A 12,171-nucleotide genomic window follows, 5' to 3' on the forward strand; every position below is an offset into this window, starting at 1 on the left:
TTGTTACTGATGACCTACTTTGCAGTTAGTGTGAAAGCATGGGATGCCAAGAAGAGAATTCTTCAAAGAAATGTAATAGAAATGTCTGAAAATGGGGAACGGACTCAACTCCATGTTGTTGAGATACGAGATTGTAACTATAGCACAACTGGAGTGTCTGCTGAGGGTTACTTGCAATAAGGTATTCAAAGCAGGAAGTCTAAGGATATCTAAGTGGTAGGCTGCCTTGCAGTGCATTTCACCAGGGGCAATGCTCAGGGAGGAGTTTGCATACAGCCTTATGTGTGTGCCCTTATAAGTTGATGAAAGAGCTCTATCTACCTGTGTGCATGCATCTGTTTCCTGCAAACTACTTACTTGTCTGTGGGGAAAATATAAATCCAAAACAAAGTGATATGACTACTTTCAGGTATATCCTCATATTTGAAATCAAGGCTATAAAATGTGCTTTTGACAAAGCCCTAGGATGCATACATGGGTTTGAGAAGTTCCTTGGAATCCATTGGCATTATATGTGAAATTTTGTATTTTCCTGGGTTGAATTTTCATAATTTTTATTTTCAAAAAGGTTTCTGCACATAAAAAGTTAAGTGTCAGTTAAAGGTGAGATCATATGGTATTTGTCCCTCACTGTCTGGCTTATTTCACTTTGCATAATGCTCTCCAGTTCCATCCATGCTGTTGCAAAGGGTATAAGCTCCTTCTTTCTCTCTGCTGCATAAAATCATAATCAACAGAAGAAAAAAGGAAACAAAATATAACCAGAGACATTGAAGTTAAGAACAATCTAACAATAGTCATGGGGGAGTGGGGAGGGGACAGTGAGGAGAGGGGATTACAGGAACTACTATAAAGGACACACGGACAAAATCAAGGGGGAAGGTGGAGGTGGGGAAGGGAGATGGGTTCAGCTGGGGTGGGGTAGAGGGATGGGGAGAAAAGGCATACAACTGTAACTGAATAACAATAAAAATTAAAAAAAAGTTAAGTGTCTCTGTTTTATTTTGTTGAATGAGATAAGGTAAAGAAAACTGATGTTATAAGCCATTAGATATTAGATGTTTAGTGGACAGGTGGTCTGTTTCAATTGGATCTATTTACATTCTTTGAATTAGCATCCAGCAAATGGGTAAAAGTAAACGGGTTATAAAATAGTAACTTGAAATATTCCCTAGTTCCTACCTAGCATTTTTTTTCAGACTCTCATTCTTTGGTTCCTTTTGAGTTTCTAAATTTTCTAAATTGAATTATGATCAGTTTTCAGGTGTTGGGAGAAACTGATGGATATGAGTCACATAAGAGCAAATAGAATCAAAAGATACCCAGCTAAACTGAAAAGGCCTCTAGAGACTTCTGCGGGAATTCATGAAGAAATCTGTCACATTAAGCATGAAATCATTCGAGGGCTGGTGAAACAAAGGATGACTCACAAAAGTTCTTGCAAGGCAAATTATATGCCAGTTCATTTCTCTCAAAGAATCAAAAGAAGTAATAACTATGTTATCACTTGGGGGAAATATCTCTTTAAGAATTCAGTCACCAAGTGTAGAAACTTGTAGTTTTTTTCATTGACAGTAATAGTGACCATATATTACATTCAAGATGTTTTACATACATTATTTTATTTAATCTTCTCAAACCCCCAATGAAGAAAATACTATTTCATCCCTATTTTAGTGATGAAATAGGTAATTATACTAGGCAACTTGACAGAAGTCCCACCATAAATGGAGTTAGGAATCAAACTTAACTGACTTATGATATTGACACAGAAGGGGCTCTAAATCCTCAGACTTTATAAGTAGGTAAGGGACAGAAATAGCGTAGTTATGTTGAGCATTAATATTGATAATGCCATACTAAATAGCATAGTAGTTAATGGATAAATTATTAATGCTGGAGTAATAATACTGGCTAGCAATAAGGTATTCAAAGCAGGGAGTCATTCGTGATTCTGTGCCTTTGTGCCTGTGTTTACAGCAATTCTCGTAGCCCAGAGTTAATACTGTATTTATTAAACTCCTTTCATGGATTTTAATATTGTATGGTTTAATTTTAAGAAGCTCTGACACTGTTTTTGCAGGGTACCTTTTAGCAGTTGTCCTGGTAGCAGCAATAAATTGGCAGGTCATTCTAACCTTTCATTTCGTTCTAGGAGATGTACTCAGGAATCTTCAATAGATAAGGGCAGCACAAAGCCTGAGTCATATACATAATGGGATACAAAGGTAAGGAAGTGTCATATGGCTTTATTAAAGAAAAAAGGAAAGTTATCTTTTGTGATTGATGTATTACTAGAGATACCGGCATTTTTAAAAATAAACCAACACTAGTGTGTTTTTTATAAAATACTAGAGTGTTTTTTGTGAAGCCAAACTGCTGATTCAAGCATAATTACATACGAGGAAAAGAACATGTCTACAGAGTTCCAGCAATAGAGCATAGTTGAATATGGTGGTAAATATTTTTAATACTATGACATCTATTTAATTTGTTCTTTCGCCCATTCATTCATTTACATAACAAAATTTACTGAGCACATACTATGTAATAATATCTGTAATTTAAATTATCTAAAGATGAAATACAAAAGATCCTTGAAAGAGCTTATAGTTTCTCCAAGTTATAGAAAAATAGTCCATAAGTAAGAACATTTTTCTATGTAACATGAAATTATGTGACTGCAGAATTAGAATTTAGCTGCTTCTGAATTTCTGTGGAAAACATGCATTCAAAAGAATGCGATGTTACCACATTGCTGAGGTCCTGATCTCAGTATCCACATCTCAGAGATGCTTCCACAACATTCCAACAAATGATTATCTCCCTCTCCTCCTCTTCTTCCTTTTCTTTGATGTACCAATATAGTAACATTTATAGTCAGTACAAGTGAAAGGTAGGTATGGGGTTTTGCCTAATTTATCACTGCTTTTTCAAGAATGCCTGGGTTTTTTTTTTGCTAAAATCAATAAATGCATTTTAATTTGCTTCTTTAAATTTTGACACTTAACTATGACTTCCTCTTTCAAATAGTTTTTCTTTAGCTCTAATAAACACTCAGTTCTCCTAATTATTTTATTACCTTCTGGATGGTCTACCTATTGTCTAGTGTCTGAAAAACACTGTTTTATGTATTTTTGTCTACTTAATGTCAGGAGGTAGGGTAAATCTTGTCTTTGTCACTCCATCGAGGGTAGCAGAAGTTTGAGTATTCTTTTAAAGTATTAAAAACAATTGTATTGGCATTGAAGGAGCACTCAGCATGAAAGTGCTTACTATTATAGTGACTTTAGCTTTATTTTCATTGGTGTTAGCATGGTATATATTTCCCCATCCCTTTAATTTTGGTCTATATATATGTCTTTATATTTAAAGTGGGTTTCTGGCAGAGAACATATAGTTGGGTCTCATTTTTGGATCCATTCTGACAATCTCTTTTTATTGGTATGTTTAGACCATTGACATTTAAAGTGATTATTGATCTAGTTAGATTAATATATACCGTACCTGCTTTCTACTTATTACTCTCATTCTTGTTTCCTATTTTTGTCTTCCACTAATTTCTGCCTTTTGTGGTTTTAACTGAGCATTTTTTGATTCCATTTTTTCTCCTTATTATATTCATTTTACTTAAAAAAACACCTATTTTACTGGTTGCCATAGAGTTTACAATATGCATTTCAATCATCCAAGCCATTTTCAAGTAACGGCATACCAATTCTCAGGTAGTACAGGTAGGCACTCCATAATAACAGAAAACAAGGGTGGGCAAAAGTAGGCTTAAAGTTATTTGTATGGAACATAATACAATAATAAATAAATAATAATATGGACTAAGCTCTGTTTGCACACTCACCACTGCAAGTCCACTTTTTGCTCACCCTGCATTACTAACCTCTTGCTCTCATCTGGTATACCATTGGTGTCATTCATTCGCTTGCACACAGCTGTAACAATCAAACACATTGCCGCTATTATTATTTAGAACAAGTTATTACCTGTTAGATCAGTTAAGTACAAGTAATACAAGTTTTTAATTTTAACTTTACTCATTCCTTTTCTAATGGTCTTTCTTTCTTTAGGTAGATTTGAGTGTCTAATTTATCATTTTCCTTTTTTATTCAAAAAACTTCATATAACATTTCTTTGAAGGTGGATCTATTGGTAACAAATTCCTTCAATATTTGTTTGGAGTCTATTTCTCTTCCCCTTTTGAAGGATAGTTTTTCAGGATACAGAACTTTAGGTTGGATTTTTAACAATCTTATTATTTTAAATACTTTATTCCAGTCTCCTCTTGCTTGCATGGTTTCTGGGAATTAGATATAATTTTTGTTCCTCTATATGTGAGGTACATGAAGTATCTTTTTCCTCCGGCTTCTTTCAAGATTTTTTTTAACATTTTACTTTTTGCAGTTTGAATATGATACATAGGTATAGTTTTTGCTGTTGTTTTTCATTCTGTTTCTCCCCCCCCCCTTTAGCATTTGTTCTTTTTGGTGTTTTCTAAACCTCTGGGGTCTGTGCTTTGGGAAATATTTAGTCGTCACTGCTTCAGGCATTTCTCCTGTTCCATCCTCTTTCCTTTTCTCTTGATAATTCCACCACACATATGCTACACCTTTTGTGGTTGTCCCACAGTTCTTGCATATTATGTTTCTTGCATCTTTCTACTCTTCACTTTGCAGTTTATATTGGCATATCCTCAAGCTCAGATGTTCTTTCTTCAGTTGTGTCCAGTCTACTAATGAGCCCACTGAAGGCATTCTTCATTTTTGTTACAGTGGCCTTGGCTTCTAGCATTAAAAATATATATATTTCTTAGGCCCTCGCTGGTGCAATTCAGTGTATTTGAGTGCTGGCCTGTGAACCAAAAGGTCACAGGTTTGATTCCCAGTCAGCACATGCCTAGGTCCCCAGTTGGGGGTATGTTGAGAAGCAACCAATGGATGTTTCTCTCGCTCATCGATGCTTCTCTCCCTCTCTATCTCCCTCCCTTACCCTGTCTCTAAAAATAAATCAGTAAAATCTTTAAAAAATTATTTCTTAGAATTTCCATCTCTCTGATTAGTGTCCCTGCATATGTTTCCCATCTGTTCACTCATATTGCCTACTTTCCCCACTAGAGTCCTTAGCATATTAATCATAATTATTTTAGATTCTCGGTCTGAAAATCCCAATGTCGTTGCCATATCTTCATCTGGTACTGATGCTTGCTCTGTTTTCTTCCAACTGTGTTTTGTCTCTTAGTATGTCTTGTGATTTTGTTGTTGTTGTTGAAAGCCAGACATGTTTTAGGTAAAAGGAACTGTGGTAAAGAGGTCTTTAGTAATTTGGTGGTAAGGTGTGGGAGGACAGGCAAAGTTCTGTACTCCTACGATTAGATCTCAGTCTTATAGTGAATCTCAGAAGTGCTTCTCTTACAATCCATTCTCCTTTAAGAAGGGCAGGATGGCTATGGCTAGAGTGGGCTGGAGTTTGCACGTTTTCCTTCTCCCAAGTTGGTCAGGCTCTGATATCACCCCAATAGTTTAGGTTGTGCTAAAACAGTTTCTCTTGAGGGCAGGCTTCCTTAAGAAAGACAGAATGCTTTGGTGTATTTCAAAATGCTTATCCCTCCCCCTGCCCCGGCTGGAAACAAGAGGGGATTTTCCTCTGATATTCACTGAGAGAACCTGGCAGAGCCCCTGGAGGTATAATGCACAGAAGTGTCGAGATCTTCTGGTTTTTAACTCTCAGACCTGTCCATGTTGAGCCTCCAGGATTCACCAATTATAGTTCAGGTTTTTCTATCCTGTACTGTTCTCAGGAAAGCTTTTGCTCCTGGGTTTCTGCGCCATCCTGTAACTTGTGATTTCTTTGTATACACTCATCTTTCTCTCTAATTTGGGGGATAGCAGTTTGTCCTATGATCTCACTTCTCTAACAGATATAAAAGGAGTCGTCAATTCTTCAATTTGTTCAGCTTTTTATTTGTTAAGAATGAATGATGACTTTCAACCTCTTTACATGCCAGAATGGAAACTAAAAGTCTCTGAAAGTGTATATAATTAAATATAAATTTTTCACACTTAATGCTTATCTGTGATGCTGTTATTTCTACTTTTATCAGACTTTTGGCAAAGAATTCTCTGTGTTTTGAAAAGTTTTGCGAGGGAATGGCGTGACTAGTGCTGTTTACATAACTAAGCCACTCATATTTTCTGAATGCCTATATGTGTAAGGCACTTCTCTAGGTATTTTGACATATGTTATCTCATTTAATATCTGTGTACACTCCTCATTTTTACATGGGAAGGACATAGCTTGAAGGAATTTATACTATTGTTTGGTATTAAGTTATGCTAATGGTGAATGACAGAATCAGGTTGGAACTTGGTCTTTCTGACTTACTTTATTCCCAGTTGATAATCATACTTCTTATCTGAGTTTTCTTTCTTCTTCACTTGCTAAGTCACAGTTGTCTTTGACCTTTCAGAGGTAAAGGGATTATCCTGAAAACCTTAAGTATGATGAAAAAAAATATGTATCACAAAATTCCTACATCTTCTCATAGTTGTTAGAATGGGAAATTACAATGACTATTGAAAACAAGTGGTAAATGTCATTTTTCTAAAATTACACGAATGTTCTGAACACCTGAAGAGACAACTGTCAATATTATTTTATATTGTATATACTAACCCTTAATTTAGTTACTCTTTCTAGTTACCTTTAAATACTGAGGGTAAATTACTGTATTTCTGTGTTTATTCATATTACTTTTTGTTCTATCTACTTTGGATGCCCCAAAACTTGACTTTTTGTGTTTTTTGTGTTTTGCTTTGAGAAAGTTAATAAGAGTTGAGAACAGTAAGCGAGAGAATGTGACTTTCAGCCTTTCAGAAATTATATACCAGTTTCCAAATAAAATAAAATAATATGTTATTGCATTAATAGACATAAAAATGTTTTGATAGATGTATTTGGTATTTTGAGGAAGATATATAAATATGGGTTGATATTTATTTAATCAGGGTTCACTTGAACTTCCCCAGGCCAAATAAAAATAAATTTGAAACTAAGAGATTGTAAAATTAGCGGTTAAACTGTGATCTACCAAATAGTAATAGTTGAAGGAGGTTGCTGATATTAGTTTTATGTTGGTATTACTACTATTCCTGTGGAATTTTATAAGAATTAAATTAAGCTCCCTTTCCTCAGCAGTCCCACGCCACTGAGCCCTGCTGTTCCGTCGCTATATCCTTCACAGGCATCAGGAAAATGGCCACAAACCTCCTAGTGTGTGAAAAGATCTGGTTCAACAAGTTCAAATATGACGACGCGGAAAGGAAATTCTATGAGCAGATGAACGGGCCTGTGGCTAGCTCTCTTGCCAGGAGAACGGCACAAGCAGGATCCTCTGGGACGTTGCAAGAAGCAGAGAGAACATCTAGAAATCCCTGGCCAGAAGCTCAGGCTCTGGGGCCTCCAGCGGCCTGGTGGAGGCCACAGTGAGCTTGTCGTCCTGATCGCCAGCCTGGAGGTGGAGAACCAGAGCCTGAAAGGCGCCGTGCGGGGCCTCCAGCAGGCCATCTTCAAGCCGGCGGCCCAACTGAGTGTGCAGGAGAAGAGCGTGCCTGCTCACCGGGCCACAAACCCCCAGACCCAGCACGTGTCTCCTATGCGCCAAGTAGAGAGCCCACCAAGAAGGCAGCCCCCACCGCAGAGGAAGACTAGGGTTATGACATCGACTTGTTTGGCAGTGACCAGGAGGACAAGGAGGCCGTCAAGCTGTGGGAGGAGCGGCTGCTGGCAGTACGCAAAGGCCAAGAAGCCTGCTCTGGTGGCCAGGTCCTCTGTCCTCCTGGATGTGAAGCCCTGGGATGACAAGACGGACATGGCCCAGCTGGAGGCCTGCTGGTGCGCTCTCTGTCCAGCTGGATGGGCTGACCCCGAGGGTCTCCAAGCTGGTGCTGGTGGGCTATGGCATCTGCAAGCTGCAGATACTGTGTGTGGTGGAGGATGACAAGGTGGGAACTGACCTGCTGGAAGAGATCACCAGATTAGAGAAATATGTGCAGAGCACTGACATTGCTGCCTTCAACATGGTCTGAGCCCTAGCACTCGGCCTGTGAAAGTCCCTGCCGCTATTAAAGACAGATTCCTGGGGAAAAAAATTTAATTTAATTTAATTGCTGCAAAGCCAAAGATTCAGGTTGACAGCATAATTCTGCTATTTATCACACTTTGGGAGACCTCTATGAGTTCGGAGGAGTTTTGTTCAGAAACTTCATATTAGGAAGATTTTTTTTTTTTGGTGGGGGGGATCAGATGGTTAGGAGCCAAGAGACTTACAGTAGGAACATCTCTGTAGTCCTGGAATTTCTCCTAAGCTGTAAACTAGAAAGCATGCTGTTTTTTTAGAACACTTTTTAAAATTGTTCACACTATTACAGTTGTCCCCATTTATCCCCCTATGCCCACTCCACCCAGCCCTCACCCCTCCTTCCCTCAGGCCATCACTACACTGTTTTATGTGTATGTATCACACATATATGCTCTTTGGCTAATTCCTTCACCTTCTATCATCCAGCCTCCCACCCCCTCCCCTCTGACAGCTGTCTGTCTATTCCATGTATCCATGACTCTGTTTCTATTTTGTTCATTAGTTTATTTTTTTGTGACTACATGGATGGATCTGGAGATCATTATGCTAAGTGAAATAAACCAGTCAGTGAAAGACAAATACTGTGTGATCACACTTATATGTGGAATCTAATGAAAGTGTGCCTTTTTAGCATAAGTATGATTTGATTCTGTATGTTTTGACACATAGGCCACTGTTAATTGTCTCCCTTCTGTATCTGTTTTCTTTTTTCTCAAAATAAAAGGCATAATAACTATCTTACAGGAATGTCAGGGGGATTACGTGAGATGCTATAACTGTAACTAGTATATAACTATAACCTGACCCTTTCCAAGCCTTCTCCATTCAATTTGCTAATACATGTTTATTGAGTACCTATTAGGTGATCAACATATGAGAGCACAGTGGGAAATAAAACAGTCCTGTTTCCCAGAGGAAATGGGCATTAAATAAATCATAACCACACAAACAAACTATGACATTTCATATATGAACTATATATGAAAAAAGAAAAGCAAAGGGATGAGCAAATAAGATTGAGAAGAAGCAGAGAAGTAGGATTAAAAAAAGGAAATTATCATTTCATGGAAGCCAAGAAAAGAGAATTTTAAGTACATGTAACTGTATTGAGTACTGCTGAGAGGGTTTTAGACCGGAAAGTATCCTTTGATCTGGAAGCATGGGAATTATTGGTGACCTTACTAAATGTTGTGGGTGGACAGAGGAAATAGGACCTGTTTGACATGACTATTAGATGAGGAAGGAAGTCAGATATGTAGACAACCCTTGTTGGGATTTCCTATGTCTGTGAAGCAGAGAGATAAGAAGGAATGGTATATTAAGAGGGTTGAAGGAAAACTTTCAAAGATAACAGACACTAGAATATGTTGGTAGCTTACAACAAGGGTAAAAAGAGTAAGAGATTAAAGAGGTAGAAAACAGAGGGGATACTTGCTTTTTTCTATCACAATCTCTCCTCTTGCTTTCCACAACTAAATCAAATTTCAAATGTCTATAGCTCAGTTGAGAATCTAACAGTCTCAGAAACTATTGACACAAAGACATGTCTCTTTATCTGAACAGTGTGTGGAAGCCTGATAAACTCTTCATTCCACTGGAAAGCAGGCCTTTGAACAAGACAGTCACTGTCATCAGCTAAAATGAAATTGGACAGCCCTGGCTGGTGTGACTCAGTGGATTGAGCACCAACCTGAGAACTGAAAGGTCACTAGTTCTATTCCTTGTCAGGGCACATGCCTGGCTTGCAGGCTAGGTCCCCAGTGGGGGCGAGCAAGAGGCAACCAATCGCTGTTTCTCTCACACATGATGTTTCTCTCCCTCTCTTTCTCCTTCCCTTCCCTTCTCTCTAAAAATAACTAAATAAAATCTTTAATAAAAAATTTAAAAAATGAAATTAGACATATACTTTAAAACTCAGAAGCTTACATAATTATGGGGTAAGTAGTGTTTAAACGTTCATATCACTCAATTGATTTTTTAATAAAATTCTACAGATAGCAAAAAATAAACATTAAGAGGGAACTCCTGAGAAGCTAAGAATTTTCAAAGATGTCGGACCTTGCTTAACCTGTTTTAAAATTTCAAATGATTGAAACCATTACTGATGATATGGTGGGTTTTGCCTTTAGAATTTAAACCTTGTGCTTCTGGATTCATTATTGATGCATGAAAACTTGAATGATCTCTAAAGAGTTTAACATTTGCAGTGCGGTGACTACAAAGTAGGGGAAGCATATTTGTTTTGTCTTCTTAGTTGTTAAACATTTCTCAACTTGGTGAGAATTTTGAAGATGATGTAAGAAAACAAATTCAAGAACATGAATTATGAGTATTAAACCAAACGGTTGGAAGTGTCACTATTTCAGGCAGATCTCATTCTGTTTCAGAGAATTGTTTTTATTAAAACATGTATAGAAACTATAAATTTTAACCTAGCAATACAGAAAACTGATCAATGCTAAGGTGACTTTGAACTCTTACAATTCCATGATTCTGCATTAATTCCTCCCACAGCGGACCTTCAGAGACTTCAGAGACGTGGTCTCAGTTTTGCAGAGGTTGCTTTGTGAATCAGGAGGATTTGTACTGATGCTAGCGTACAAGCGTGACACTGCAGACTAGAAAGGGGCTTTAGGAGTTCTTTCTTACTCTCATACTAAAAGGGGACTGCAAACACTGTGTCAAATTTTCAACATGTGCGTGTGTTCAGATGTCATAAATTTCATCAGATTCTTAAAGCGACTGACATTAAACAAAAAACATCTAAAACTACATTTATAAAGGAGAAAACTAATGCCTTGAGAACAGGCCTTGACCAAAATTGCACAAAATTTTAGTGGGAGCAATTTATATTATGATTTATTCTTCATTCTGAAGTCCATAAAGTCAAAACAGACATATTATGACTTTCTTTACTGTTAAGTCATATATCAGGCACATGCTTGCTGTTGGGTAACTCTAGATGACCATTTAGGTGCGTTGGCAGAACTGTACTTTTTTAAGAGAGGAATTCAAAGAGTAAGAGGAGATGGACATCTTCATCTTTACTGGGAAAAATAAACAGCTATTAAAAGTTTATCAAATTAGATGCTGAGAGGGGAGATATATTAGCATTTTGCACTGCACTAACCCCATGCTAATATGATCAATTCAAACCTGAGAAGAAATGGGATGTGTCCACTATTTTCTGTTTTTCTACTTCAGGAGTGAAGTGAATAGACATCTTGATAGGGCCCAGCTGCTGTTTCCATTGACTTAATGAGTTTCTTCATGCACCCCATTGTGCCTCAGTATTAGAGAAACATATGGCACACTTAACTCTTAGCTATGGGTTTATTTGACTTTTTATTGTGTATTTTCCACCTGTGATTCTATAGTTTCTTTAAGAAATCATATATTATATATGATTATATAATACATGCTAGTTGTGTTATTTATGTGGATATAAGAACAAGATGGCCTTTCCTTCTTAAATGTTAATAACTCTGTTCTAGAAGAAGAGAAACTAAAAATAACACAAAAACCCACCCTCGTTTTAAAGTAAATGTGAATGTTAAGACTTTTTGGAAAAGTAATATGAATACAGAAGAAGATACAACAAAAAAAACCCCTTAACATCAATAACTTAATTTACTAAGCAGAATTTCATGAAATAATTGTATAAATGTCCTAAAGATTACACATAGGCCTTCTTAGAAAGATATTGGGTCGAAAAGAAATGTCTTAAGAGCAAAATGCAGTAAATCAGGGATTCAAAAAAATAGGGAGGAGAACACGAATAACCAGATAGGCTTCTTTATTTTATTTTTTTCTGGTAATGATTTTCCTGAAGCTCAGTTGATAATGAATATCAAGTTATAAGTCTGCAACATAAGTCTTACTACACCATTATAAATGACTAATTATAGTAAAGCTCAACATGAGAATTAAGTAATTCCCTGGGGCCACCTGAAAGAGCCCTATGTTAACTGCATTATCGTACTGCGTTTTGATGTGCACCTATTATTTTCCAAGCTTTGACT

At 37.1% G+C, this 12,171-nt stretch overlaps 1 pseudogene; it reads left to right on the plus strand.

Annotated features, from left to right (window-relative positions):
* Window positions 1-7,263: 7,263 nt before the first annotated feature.
* On the plus strand, window positions 7,264-8,096 carry LOC112302892 (elongation factor 1-delta-like; annotated as a pseudogene).
* The last annotated feature ends 4,075 nt before the right edge of the window (window positions 8,097-12,171 follow it).

The sequence above is a fragment of the Desmodus rotundus genome, chromosome 1 (genome assembly GCF_022682495.2).
Source record: "Desmodus rotundus isolate HL8 chromosome 1, HLdesRot8A.1, whole genome shotgun sequence".
NCBI lineage: Eukaryota > Metazoa > Chordata > Mammalia > Chiroptera > Phyllostomidae > Desmodus > Desmodus rotundus.